This window comes from Haliaeetus albicilla, chromosome 24 (genome assembly GCF_947461875.1).
Source record: "Haliaeetus albicilla chromosome 24, bHalAlb1.1, whole genome shotgun sequence".
Taxonomy (NCBI): domain Eukaryota; kingdom Metazoa; phylum Chordata; class Aves; order Accipitriformes; family Accipitridae; genus Haliaeetus; species Haliaeetus albicilla.
Window position 1 is genome coordinate 20,445,001 of NC_091506.1, and position 11,363 is coordinate 20,456,363.

The following is an 11,363-nucleotide window of genomic DNA, read 5'->3' on the forward strand; positions in this document are numbered from 1 at the left end:
TAGTTTCCTTCTCAGGCAAACCATGGTGACAAACAGTACCCAAAAGGCTCTGGTGCTTCCAGACAGTGGCTTGATGGCTTGCGTAACCTACCTGTAGCCCTATCCCACGGAACGTAGGAATGGTGTTACAAGTAAATAAGGTAGCGTCCTGCTTTAGGAAGAAAGTGTGTTGGACTTGAAAGCCTTGGGTAGGACAGGAGGAGCATGTCTTCTTGGGTCAGTGATGAGCGTTGGCATGTACTGTGTGATCTAGAGTTGATGTCTGTCGCCACTTGAGCTCTAGAATTACTCTGAGACCCAGGAAGCTCCGGTTTCCTTAGGCTGTGACCTAAGGGAGTCGAGATAAAGACAGTTTAACAAGTGCAGGGAATAAAAAAGGAAGCCAACTGATGTGACAGCAACCACCGACCACCTCTCACCAGCAGGCAGATGCCCAGCCATCTTGGTGCAGTGGCTGCCTTGGAAAGACTCCCCCAGTCCCGGTTTTCTTGCTGAGCATGACACTACGTGGTATGGATCCGTGGTACCCCTTCGGTCAGCTCGGGGCAGCTGTCTCTGCTGTGTCCCCTCCCAGCCAGCTGGGTGGGGCAGCAGAGTGAGAAACAGAGAAGACCTTGGTTCTGCGTAAGCACTGCTCAGCAGTAGCTAAACATCGGTGTGCTGTCAACGCTAAAACCAGCATCGTGCAGGGTGCGATGACAAAAAAATTACCGGTATCCCAGCCAGGCCCAGTACAGAAACCCTTCTGTGCCCGCTCACGATTCTTATTCCTGTGAGAAACCCATGAAAAATAGGGCATTTGACTTATCGGGGAGAAATGTGAACACACTCCCGATCTCTGGCTGGCATCTCGCTTTACTTGCATGACCTAGAAGGTACGCGCAAGTCTACGCGGTTTCTTCGGCACCTTGGGAAAGGGCTCTCTTGCCTCGATTTCCAGGGAGAAACTCCCCAAAGCGGCACCACAGAGGTATTCCTAAACCTCGCTAACTGAGAGCCCCCAGCAGCAAATTCTGCTGACTAACACCGGGCCCGACTCACCCTCCCTAGGAGGAAAACCGTAGATTAAGGGACGCCTGGAAAATAGGACACGAAAAAGAAGTTCCAGGTAGTCAAAGCTACATTCACATTATTAGGTCAGCCCAACAGTATAAGAACACAAGGCTGCCAGATTAAACACAGAAATCACATCGGTTTTCCCCTCGTTGCATGTTTCTGCCGTGCAGACCTCATCAAGGTCTGGCCCTGCCAGCTGGACGTCCCCAGCTCCCCGTCAGCCGTATGATGCAACAGCCCATACGACAGGCGCCCGGAGCTCACGTCTTCCCAGTCACAGCAGGCAAGAGCAGAATGACAAAGCGCTGCCACCGAGTTCTCTTTTGGACCCTCTGTACCTCCTTTCCTTCCTCTTTGTTGGCAGGAAAGCCCATCGGGTCTCCCAGGTTCCCCTGCCTTCCTCAGAGAGGACAGCTGCTCCCTGCTGTAATGAAGCAACTCGCATGCTGCATCAAGGCCTGTCAGAAAGGCGCTCAATGCACACACCGCAAGACCACCTGTAGTTTGCCTGAAGAGCGGAGGGTTGTTCGCATCCGTACAGCCAGCCCAGGGGATTCTCTTTGCGCTTTGGTCACCGTTATTCTTTGATTCAGCCTTCCAGCTCTGCGCCATCTTCTGCGGAGCTGTTCAGCCGTCACTCTGCAACCAAATCTCTTCTCCTTCCTGCACTAGAAAGGTACTTGCTGGTCTCCAACGGGAGAGAAATCCTTTTGGATGACTGACATTTCCCAGGCCCCCTGTTACCTTGCCGTAGAGCACGTGGGGGTTTTTTGCTCTAAAGGGCGTATGACGGGACTCAAGCCCTCAGTAACAGGTACTGCTCTGGCTCTCCTGAGCTCTGAGGAGCACGTTCCTGACCAGGTGTTTGCAGTCTCTCTTAAAAAGGATTTCTTGGCTTGTTCTGCAAGAAGGAAGCCTTCAGTTGGTGCAGCAGCAATCACGTTGGAGAACAGGACCCGGAGCTGGGGAACGGGGAAAGGCCTTTGGCTACTGTAGAAACACAAGCTGCAGAATTCTTCATGTCACAAAGACAGACGTGACACCGAAATCAACTTTCCAAGAAAAGTAGCTTTGCCGCTTTGCCCCAGTTCTGCTAACCTGGGCAACGAGGATGGGAAATGGGTTATAGGCTTATCGAGAAGGAGGCAGAGTTGAAGCGTGTCAAAAGTCGCTGGGGCCGGGGCGCGTGATTTTGGGGGGCGAGTCGTGAGGGCCGTGCCGGCTGGGGGGGGCACAGCCCACATTGCCAGAGACGGGCGGTGGCGCCGACTGGGCCGTGCCGGGCCACCCTCCCGGCGGCGGGGGCAGAGAGCCGAAGCCCACGGCCATGGCGCGGGGCAGCCGGCCAAGGCCAGCCCGTGAGGAGGGAGGTCTGGGGAAGGTGCTGCCAACCGCCAGGGAGAAGACAACGCTCTGGGCCCAGCCCCTAAGGCTGCCCCCCAAGAAAGGGAGAGGTGGAGGAGGAGGAGGAAGCTGACGAATGAGCGTGGAATGTCCCAGCACAGAGATTAACGGCCAACTTTATTGTACGGGTGGAGGGGGATCAGGACCAGCGCTCGGGGATGGCGCACGGCTGGTTCCATGGCGGCGTCCGGGCCGGCTGTAGGGATGTTGGGCCCGGCGTTGCAAGCGGGAGCGGTCTGGCATCCGCACGGGCCCAGGGGGGCTGGAGCTTCCACTGCTCTCAAGTGCTGGGGAGCCAGAGGAGGACCCCGCTGGCAGCTGGCTGGCGGTGCTGGGGCTGCTGGTCTCGGGTGCCGGGGAGCTGTGGGACGGCCCCGGCGCCGCCTGGCTGGGGGTGCTGGTCTCAGCACTTGTTGCTGGCGCACGGCTCCTGTCATGGCGTCTTCTGGGCCGGCTGTAGGGGTGTTGGGCCCAGTGTTGCAAGCGGGAGCGGTCTTGCATCCGCACGGGCCCAGGGGGGCTGGAGCTTCTGCTGCTCTCGAGCGCTGGGGAGCCGCAGGAGGACCCCGCTGGCAGCTGGCTGGCGGTGCTGGGGCTGCTGGTCTCGGGTGCTGGGGAGCTGTGGGACGGCCCCGGCGCCGCCTGGCTGGGGGTGCTGGTCTCAGCACTTGGTGCTGGCGCACGACTCCTGTCACGGCGTCTTCTGGGCCGGCTGTAAGGGTGTTGGGCCCGGCGTTGCAAGCGGGAGCTGTTTCGCACGCGGTCGGGCCCAGGGGGGCTGGAGCGGCTGCTGCCCTCAAGCACTGCGGAGCCTTGGGACGGCCCTGATGCCGCATTGCCAGGGCTGCTGGTCTGCGGTGCCAGGGAGCCATGGGGTGGCCCGAATGCCGCCTGCCTCCCAGTGCTGGGGCTGCTGGTTTCCAGCGGTGGGGAGCCGCAGGAGGACCCCGCTGGCAGCTGGCTGGCGGTGCTGGGGCTGCTGGTCTCGGGTGCCGGGGAGCTGTGGGACGGCCCCGGCGCCGCCTGGCTGGGGGTGCTGGTCTCAGCACTTGGTGCTGGCACACGGCTCCTGTCATGGCATCTTCCAGGCCGGCTGTAGGGATGTTGTGCCCGGCGTTGCAAGCGGGAGCTGTCTCGCATCCGCACAGGCCCAGGGGGACTGGAGCAGCTGCTGCCCTGAAGTGGCGGGGAGCCGCAGGAGGACCGCGAAGCCGCCTGGCTGGCAGTGCTGGGGCTGCTGGTCTCCGGTGCCGGAGACCTGAGCGATTGCCCCGATCCTGCCTGGCTGGCAGTGCTGGGGCTGCTGGTCTCCGACGGTGGGGAGCCGCAGGAGGACCCTGATGGCAGCTGGCTGGTGGTGCTGGGGCTGCTGGTCTCCGGTGCCGGAGACCTGAGCGATTGCCGTGATCCTGCCTGGCTGGCAGTGCTGGGGCCGGCGAGCTCCGAGCTGGCACTGGAGGCTGTAAGGGGAAGCAGGAAGGTCAAGGGCTCGGCCCCCAGGCCCGGGGCAGGATAGGCCAGAGCGGTGCCCCCAGCCCTCCTAGAGCAGAGAGGCTCTGCCAGGCCCACCCTGGGCTCCCGCTGCCAGGCCTTGCCTGGCCCCTGGCCCCAGCCCAGGGGCAGCCGGGTGCTTTGCCTCTTACCGGTGCCCAGGCCAGCACACGCGTCGCACTCCCAGCTGGCCGTGCTGCTCCTCAAGTCGGAGCAGCGTCTGTGGGTGCCCTCGGCAGCGCAGGAGCAGCACAGGAGCAGTTGCCAGGGCCTGGGGAAGCAAACGTGCTCATGGCTGTGAGGACAAAGTGACCGCAGCACGGGATTGTCCGGCCGAGCTCTCGGTCTCGGTCCTTGCGCCTCGAGCCCTTGGCGAGACAGGGTTCCCGTACAGAGCCCCGGGGTGCAGCTTTGGCAACTTACCCCTCTTGCTCTGCCTGCTCCCTGCCTCCGGGACAAAGGCACTCCCTGGCATCGCAGCGGCTGTGCCTCTCGCCTAGTTCTGCGTATGCACGCCTGTTCTCCCATGATGGCAGTCTGATGGAGAAAGGAAAACGGATGAGCCCCTGCTGCCCCGGCATAAGGGAGATGCAGGGCGTCCCTGCTCGCCCCGCCCCGCCCTGTTTCCAGCTCCTCCGTGAAGCTGAAGCCCAGACTCGTGGGACAGCAGAGGGCCAGGAAGGACTGCTGGGGCAGCCCCTGGCGCAGCACAGCGCTTGCAGCCTCCTGTCTTGTGAGCCGGCCAGAAGGACACCAACCTCAAGGGGATTCGGATCCCCATGGTGAGCATTTCTGAGAGAAAGTGCTCCTTATCTCTACAGAGTGGGCACTGGAAGCAAGAAATGCCGGCGCTCATAGCCTGTCCCTGCAGGAGGAGAAACGTAAGGGGCACGAGTGAGGCCCTGGTGCTGCCGAGCACCTGCCGTGCCCCGGGGGCGAGCAATTCCCGGGGGCGAGGGAACGGCTCCTACCTGGATGCAGCCCCTGTGGAACCAGGCGTGTTTGCACGCTGGGCACACCATGGTGCCGTAGGACTTTCTCTCCTCCACATGGTCCAGGCAGATGAGGCAGGTGGTGTTCTCCTCCGGAGCCGCCTCCACTGCCTGCTCTGGGCGGTGCTCCCAGCAGAAGGCCCTGGGGGCAAGAGGAAAGGGATGGGCGAGGTGAGAAGCGCTGGCTCCTTCCCGGGTGGCAGCGAGGAGGGGAGAGGAGGTACCTGTACTGAAGAGCGAACTGGGTGACGCATCCACCCTCCACGGCACAGGGGAGATGGAAGCTGCGCTCGCAGCCCCTCCGCCAGCAGGAGATGGCGGCCCCGCTCTCGCCACAGACGAAGCAGTGCTGGAAAGAGCAGAGCAGCCCCCATCAGCGGCAGCCGCCGCGGCCAGCCCCACGCCTCCGGGCAGGGCGCAGGATGTGGCCGCTGCTGGGTCACACCCCGCAGATGCGCCTGTCGGACGAGGCTCCTGTGCTGGAGCCTCTGTGGAGCTGCTGGGAGCAAGACTCGTGCCCCAGAGCCGGCCGGAAGGGCTGGGATTTCTTTCTCGGATCCAGGCTAGGGTCCCGCAAACCTCTCCCGGCACAGATCTCCCCGGTCTTGTCAGGTGCTCACCTTCTGCGCTGCCTGCGCGATTGTACATCGAATATCCTCGGGGAGAAATCCCATGAGTCCTGCTTCCCTGCCCCCTCGCTGAAAAAGCCCACTGGCAAAAAGCTGCAGCAGAGAAAAGAGGAGGAGCTGCTGAGGAGAGCGTGGCAGGGACTGCCTGTCGGCAAGCTGGAGGGAGCCCCGGCGTAACTCACCAGGCAAAACACGTGGGCACAGAGCCCTCGCTTCTCCAGTTTGGCCCCGCAGAGAGCCGGGTCAGCCTCTGCCCGGCGACACAGCAGGCATGCTGGAGGGGAGAGAGCAAACGCCACTGGGAATGAGCACCTCTGCGGGGCCGGGGGAAGCGTCCCTGAGGGATTGCCCCCAAGGGCCTGCTCTGCCCCTGCCGAGCTGGCTGACGGGCAGGGCTGGAGGCCTTGGAGAGGAAGGGGGCATTGCAGGCACGGGGGTCCCAGCAGGTGCCCACTGCCCAGCCTGGGCCCCGCTGGCTGAGGACAGGAGGGGCCCTGCCCTGGGGTGGTCGGGGAGCTCCTGCCTCCCCCTGCCACCGCTCTCGGCCCCACGCCGGCCGCCCCGACAAGCCCTCTGCTACGCCGCGGGAGGGCTACTTTGCTCTCACCCTGCTCCATCGAGTCGGGGGCCTTCTGCTTCCTTGCGGACATGGCGCACGTCAACGGTGAGCGTTTGGAGAGTCCCTGTCCCAGCAGCGCCGGGCGTCTCCTCCAAATGCTCCTCTGCTGACTCTGAGGGAGAAGCGGGGCGCGGGCGAGGGAGAAGCCAGAGGCGGGTGAGCTTGCAGCACAGGCCCAGCGCCCCGAGGCCTGGGGCCCCCCTCCTCCCTCGGCAGCCCCGCACCAGCCCCGCACCAGCCCCGTCCCTCCCCTGCCCTCTCCTCACCTCACCAGGTCGCACTGACGGGCGGCCTGTGCCCAGCGCTCCTTTTTGTGGGCTTGCCCCCGCGGGTCACAGTGGCCGCTGTGACATCAGCACCGCTGGCCCGCGTGCGCCCCGGCTACGGGCAGGGACGCCCTCGGCCACCTGCCGCCCGCTCTGAGGCGGCCACCGCCTCACAGGGGTGGCTGCGAAGTGCCGAGGCGGGGGCCCGAGCCCTCGGCACCCACGTCACCGGGGCGTCACCGGGGCGGCTGAGGGAGCTGGGGCTGTTTAGTCTAGAGAAGAGGAGGCTGAGGGGAGACCTTGTCGCTCTCTACAGCTACCTGAAGGGGGGTTGTAGTGAGGTGGGTGCTGGTCTCTTCTGTCAGGTGGCCGGAGATAGGACGAGAGGCAATGGCCTCAAGTTGCGGCAAGGGAGATTTCGGTTAGATATTAGGAAACGTTTCTTTACTGAGAGGGTTGTCAGACATTGGAATAGGCTGCCCAGGGAAGTGGTTGAGTCACCATCCCTGGAGGTATTCAAAAAGCGAGTAGATGGGGGTGCTTCAGGACATGGTTTCGTGGGCATGGTTGATGGTTGGACTTGATGATCTTGAAGCTCTTTTCCAACCTAAAGGATTCTATGATTCCTTGATTCAGCCTTCCAGCTCTGCGCCAACTTCCGCGGAGCTGTTTCAGCCGTCACTCTGCAACCAAATCTCTTCTCCTTCCTGCACTAGAAAGGTACTTGCTGGTCTCCAACGGGAGAGAAATCCTTTTGGATGACTGACATTTCCCAGGCCCCCTGTTACCTTGCCGTAGAGCACGTGGGGGTTTTTTGCTCTAAAGGGCGTATGACGGGACTCAAGCCCTCAGTAACAGGTACTGCTCTGGCTCTCCTCAACTCTGAAGAGCACGTTCCTGACCAGGTGTTTGCAGTCTCTCTTAAAAAGGATTTCTTGGCTTGTTCTGCAAGAAGGAAGCTTTCAGTTGGTGCAGCATCAATCACGTTGGAGAACAGGACCCGGAGCTGGGGAACGGGGAAAGGCCTTTGGCTACTGTAGAAACACAAGCTGCAGAATTCTTCATGTCACAAAAACAGACATGACACCGACCTCAACTTCCCAAGGAAAGGAGCTTTGCCGCTTTGCCCCAGTTCTGCTAACCTGGGCAACGAGGATGGGAAATGGGTCATAGGCTTGTCGAGAAGGAGGCAGAGTTGAAGCGTGTCAAAAGTCGCTGGGGCCGGGGCGCGTGATTTTGGGGGGCGAGCCGTGAGGGCCTGTCACGACCCAGACTGGACAGACCAGGGAGTCGTGTTTAATTCAAAATTCTCTTGGGCTAAATTAAGGTGAAGCAACACCAAACGATCGGTTAAAGATTTTATTCATGACAGAAGCCAACTGAACTGGGGAGGCGTGGTAGTAGGTGGCAGGGTTTCTCACAACAGGAACTGGCATAAGACTACTTCTGTAAACCGTGTAACCATATACATCAATTGAGGGAATAAGGAGATCCCTCCTGTTGAGTCAGGAGGTTCAGAGCAGACCCCCTCGCTTTCCAGACTCCTCCTCAGAGAAGGGCCCAGGGGCGGCTGGATCCACTCTTAGTCTCAGACTTGGTCAACGGTTTCTATCTTGAAACGGATGAGGTGTAGGGACTTTGGCAAAGGAAAAGGAAAGAGAGAAGAAGACAGAGAGAGAAAAAGGAAGAGAGAAAGATTTCACCGGTCCTGGGTCTGTCCAGCGTTGGTTCAGTCAGCCGAGGTGTCTGGTCAGCCGAGGGGTCCAGTCCTGGTGGGCTTGTCCGGTGGACAAGTTTCCTCTTGTCCTATTGCAAGTTTCCTGATGGAAGAGACCAGCACCCACCTCACTACAACCTCCTTTCAGGTAGTTGTAGAGAGCGATAAGGTCTCCCCTCAGCCTCCTTTTCTCCAGACTAAACAGCCCCAGCTTCCTCAGCCGCTCCTCGTAAGACTTGTGCTCCAGGCCCCTCACCAGCTTGGTTGCCCTTCTCTGGACACGCTCCAGCATCTCCATGTCTTTCCTGTAGTGAGGGGCCCAAAACTGAACACAGGACTCGAGGTGCGGCCTCACCAGTGCCGAGTACAGGGGAACAATCACCTCCCTGCTCCTGCCGGCCACGCTATTTCTGATACAGGCCAGGATGCCGTTGGCCTTCTTGGCCACCTGGGCACACTGCTGGCTCGTATTCAGCCGGCTGTCAACCAGCAGCCCCAGGTCTTCTTCTGCCGGACAGCTTTCCAGCCGCTCTTCCCCAAGCCTGTAGCGCTGCGTGGGGTTGTTGTGACCAAAGCGCAGGACCCGGCACTTGGCCTCGTTGAACCTCGTACAATTGGCCTCGGCCCATCGATCCAGCCTGTCCAGATCTCTCTGTAGAGCCTTCCTACCCTCAGGCAGACCAACCCTCCCTCCCAACTCGGTGTCGTCGGCAAACTTGCTGAGGGTGCACTCCATCCCCTCATGCAGATCGTTGATAAAGATATTAAACAGAAGCGGCCGCAGTACTGAGCCCTGGGGAACACCACATGTGACCCACATTTTCTCCTGCCTCCAGGGTTTGTCAGCTTTCTATCAGCCACGGCTTTGCCAGATTCCCACTCGAGGTGACTGGAGGCAGTTTTGCTCCTGCCCCACTTGGCTTATGTAGTTTTGGGCTGTCCCCACTCGGGACATCTGGTATAACCCCTTGTTCCCACTCAAAACATAGCCCCGTGCCAGCTACCGTGAAGAAAATTAACTCTATCCCGGCCCAAACCAGCACCCCTCCCCTGTAAAAGAGAGGGGTTTGATGCCAGGGCAAACGACAATTTGCCGACTTGGCAGAGTACGGGTGCCCTGAGATGTCTCAGGAGAGGCAGGCTGGGCTAAAGCTTCTCTCCTCCTCCTCCTCCTCTCCGGGTTCTGTGGTCTAGCGGAGCAGCTGGGGCTTTGCCGCAAGGACACCCTGGGTCCCGGTCTGCTGTCCTGCAGGCAGCAGCACAAGCCAGGAATGACACTGTCTGCTCAGCACGCTCTGGGTGTTCTCCATGGGAAGGACAGCATGGGACTGGGCTTGTTGTTCCAGCTTTATTAAAAAAAAAAAATTTATTAAAATACAGCTGTTTTCCAGAGGAGGATTTCACTTCTTCAGGGCTCACCGGGGGCCAGCAGCACAGTGACTGCAGGCTCCATCCTGATCTTGGCATCTCTCTTATCAGGATGAAGATGGCCTCCGCTGCGAGAGTCCTGACCGAGAGTTCAGGGTCTTTTGCCAAGGGCAGAAGGGCTGCAAGAGAAGGAAGCAGAGCAGACATGACCCCCCCCCTGCCTGCAGAGACCCCCAGGAGTCCCCTCCAGACCATGGCACCCTGCCCAGGCCCCGTCCCCTGCCCCACCAGCCCCTCCTCGCCGTCGCAGGTATCCCGCAGCTTCTGCCTGCTCAGGTTCCTCGGGTGCCATGCGGCAAGACCTTGCTGCCAATGCGGTGGTGGGGACTGGGGCCAGGCTGGCAGAAGAGGGACCCTGGGGACTGTGGCCCACCGATGAACCTGATGGCCACCTCTGGCAAGGTGGCTTGAGTGTCCCGCAGGTACGGCAGGCTCTGCCAGAGGTCTTCTTCCACCCTCTTCTTGTCGTGCGCTAACTAGAGAGAGCACAAGGGCACAGGGACTGGTACGGACCCTCCCAAGTTGGCCGGACCAGTACCTCCTCCCACTACCCCCTTCCCCCTGGCGACTCCTGTCTCCCAGCCAGAGCTGGGAGAGGTTCAGACAGCCGCAGGCAGTGGGGGCCCGGGCATGCTGAGACCCCCTCTTTCATATTGCTAGGGCCCATATGAGTCAGCATTTCCAAAGGGCCGTTTTTAAAGCCTGAAACCAAGGATTTTGGCCCTAAAACGGGGCTTTGGACCCTACAGCTGGGTCTTTGGATGCTCATTATATGCCTCGGACATTAAGGAAATGAGGCTTTGAGCCCTAAGTGAGGAGTTTGTACCTTAAAATGAGGGTTGGCACCCTGCAACTGAAGTCTTTCAATCCTCGAATCAAAGCTTTGGACCCTAAGCCTGAGGCTTTGGGACCTAAGCCTGAGGCTTTGAGCCCTAAAAGTGGGCTTTGGACCCTCCAAATGAGGGTTTGGACAGTCCAGATGCAGCCTGCACCCTAAAAATGCTTGTCTGGATCCTAAAAAAGAGGCTTTGGACCCTGAAAATGAGACTATGCAAACTAACCCTGAGCTTCTGCACCCTAAAAGTGAAGGTTTTGGAAACTAAAATGAGGCTTTGGAAGGCAAAACTAAGAGTTTGGAAAGTAAAAATAAGGGTTTGGACCGTATAAATTTGGATTTAGACTCTACAAATGAGGCTGTGGTCCTTCCAGATCAGACTTTGGGGCTTAAAAATGATGCTCTGGGCCCTTAAAATGAGTCTCTGAACCTTAAAGATGGAGCTTGGAACTAATAAATTAGGTTTTGTCCTCCATGTATGTGGGCCTGGACCTTAAAAATGACTGTTTGCACCCCCAGAAGTAGGCTTTGGTCTTTTAAATTTATGCTTTTTGCCCTAACATTGAGGCTTGCATTATAAAAATAAGGGTTGACACTTGAAAAACTCAGGGTTGAATTTTAAAAATGATGCTTTGTAAAGCACAAACTCGTACTTGTTCACTGTAGCTATCTCCATGGCAGGTTAAATTTCTCGCCGTCTATTCTGTGTTTTAGTTTCCTTCTCAGGCAAACCATGGTGACAAACAGTACCCAAAAGGCTCTGGTGCTTCCAGACAGTGGCTTGATGGCTTGCGTAACCTACCTGTAGCCCCATCCCACGGAACGTAGGAATGGTGTTACAAGTAAATAAGGTAGCGTCCTGCTTTAGGAAGAAAGTGTGTTGGACTTGAAAGCCTTGGGTAGGACAGGAGGAGCATGTCTTCTTG

The 11,363-nt window shown here is 59.1% G+C and overlaps 1 non-coding gene across 1 annotated transcript; it reads left to right on the top strand.

The window, feature by feature from the left end:
- Positions 1-215: 215 nt before the first annotated feature.
- LOC138681850 (small nucleolar RNA SNORD45) lies at positions 216-300 on the top strand. Its single transcript, XR_011322050.1, has one exon. It is a non-coding gene; the product is annotated as a small nucleolar RNA SNORD45 (small nucleolar RNA).
- The last annotated feature ends 11,063 nt before the right edge of the window (positions 301-11,363 follow it).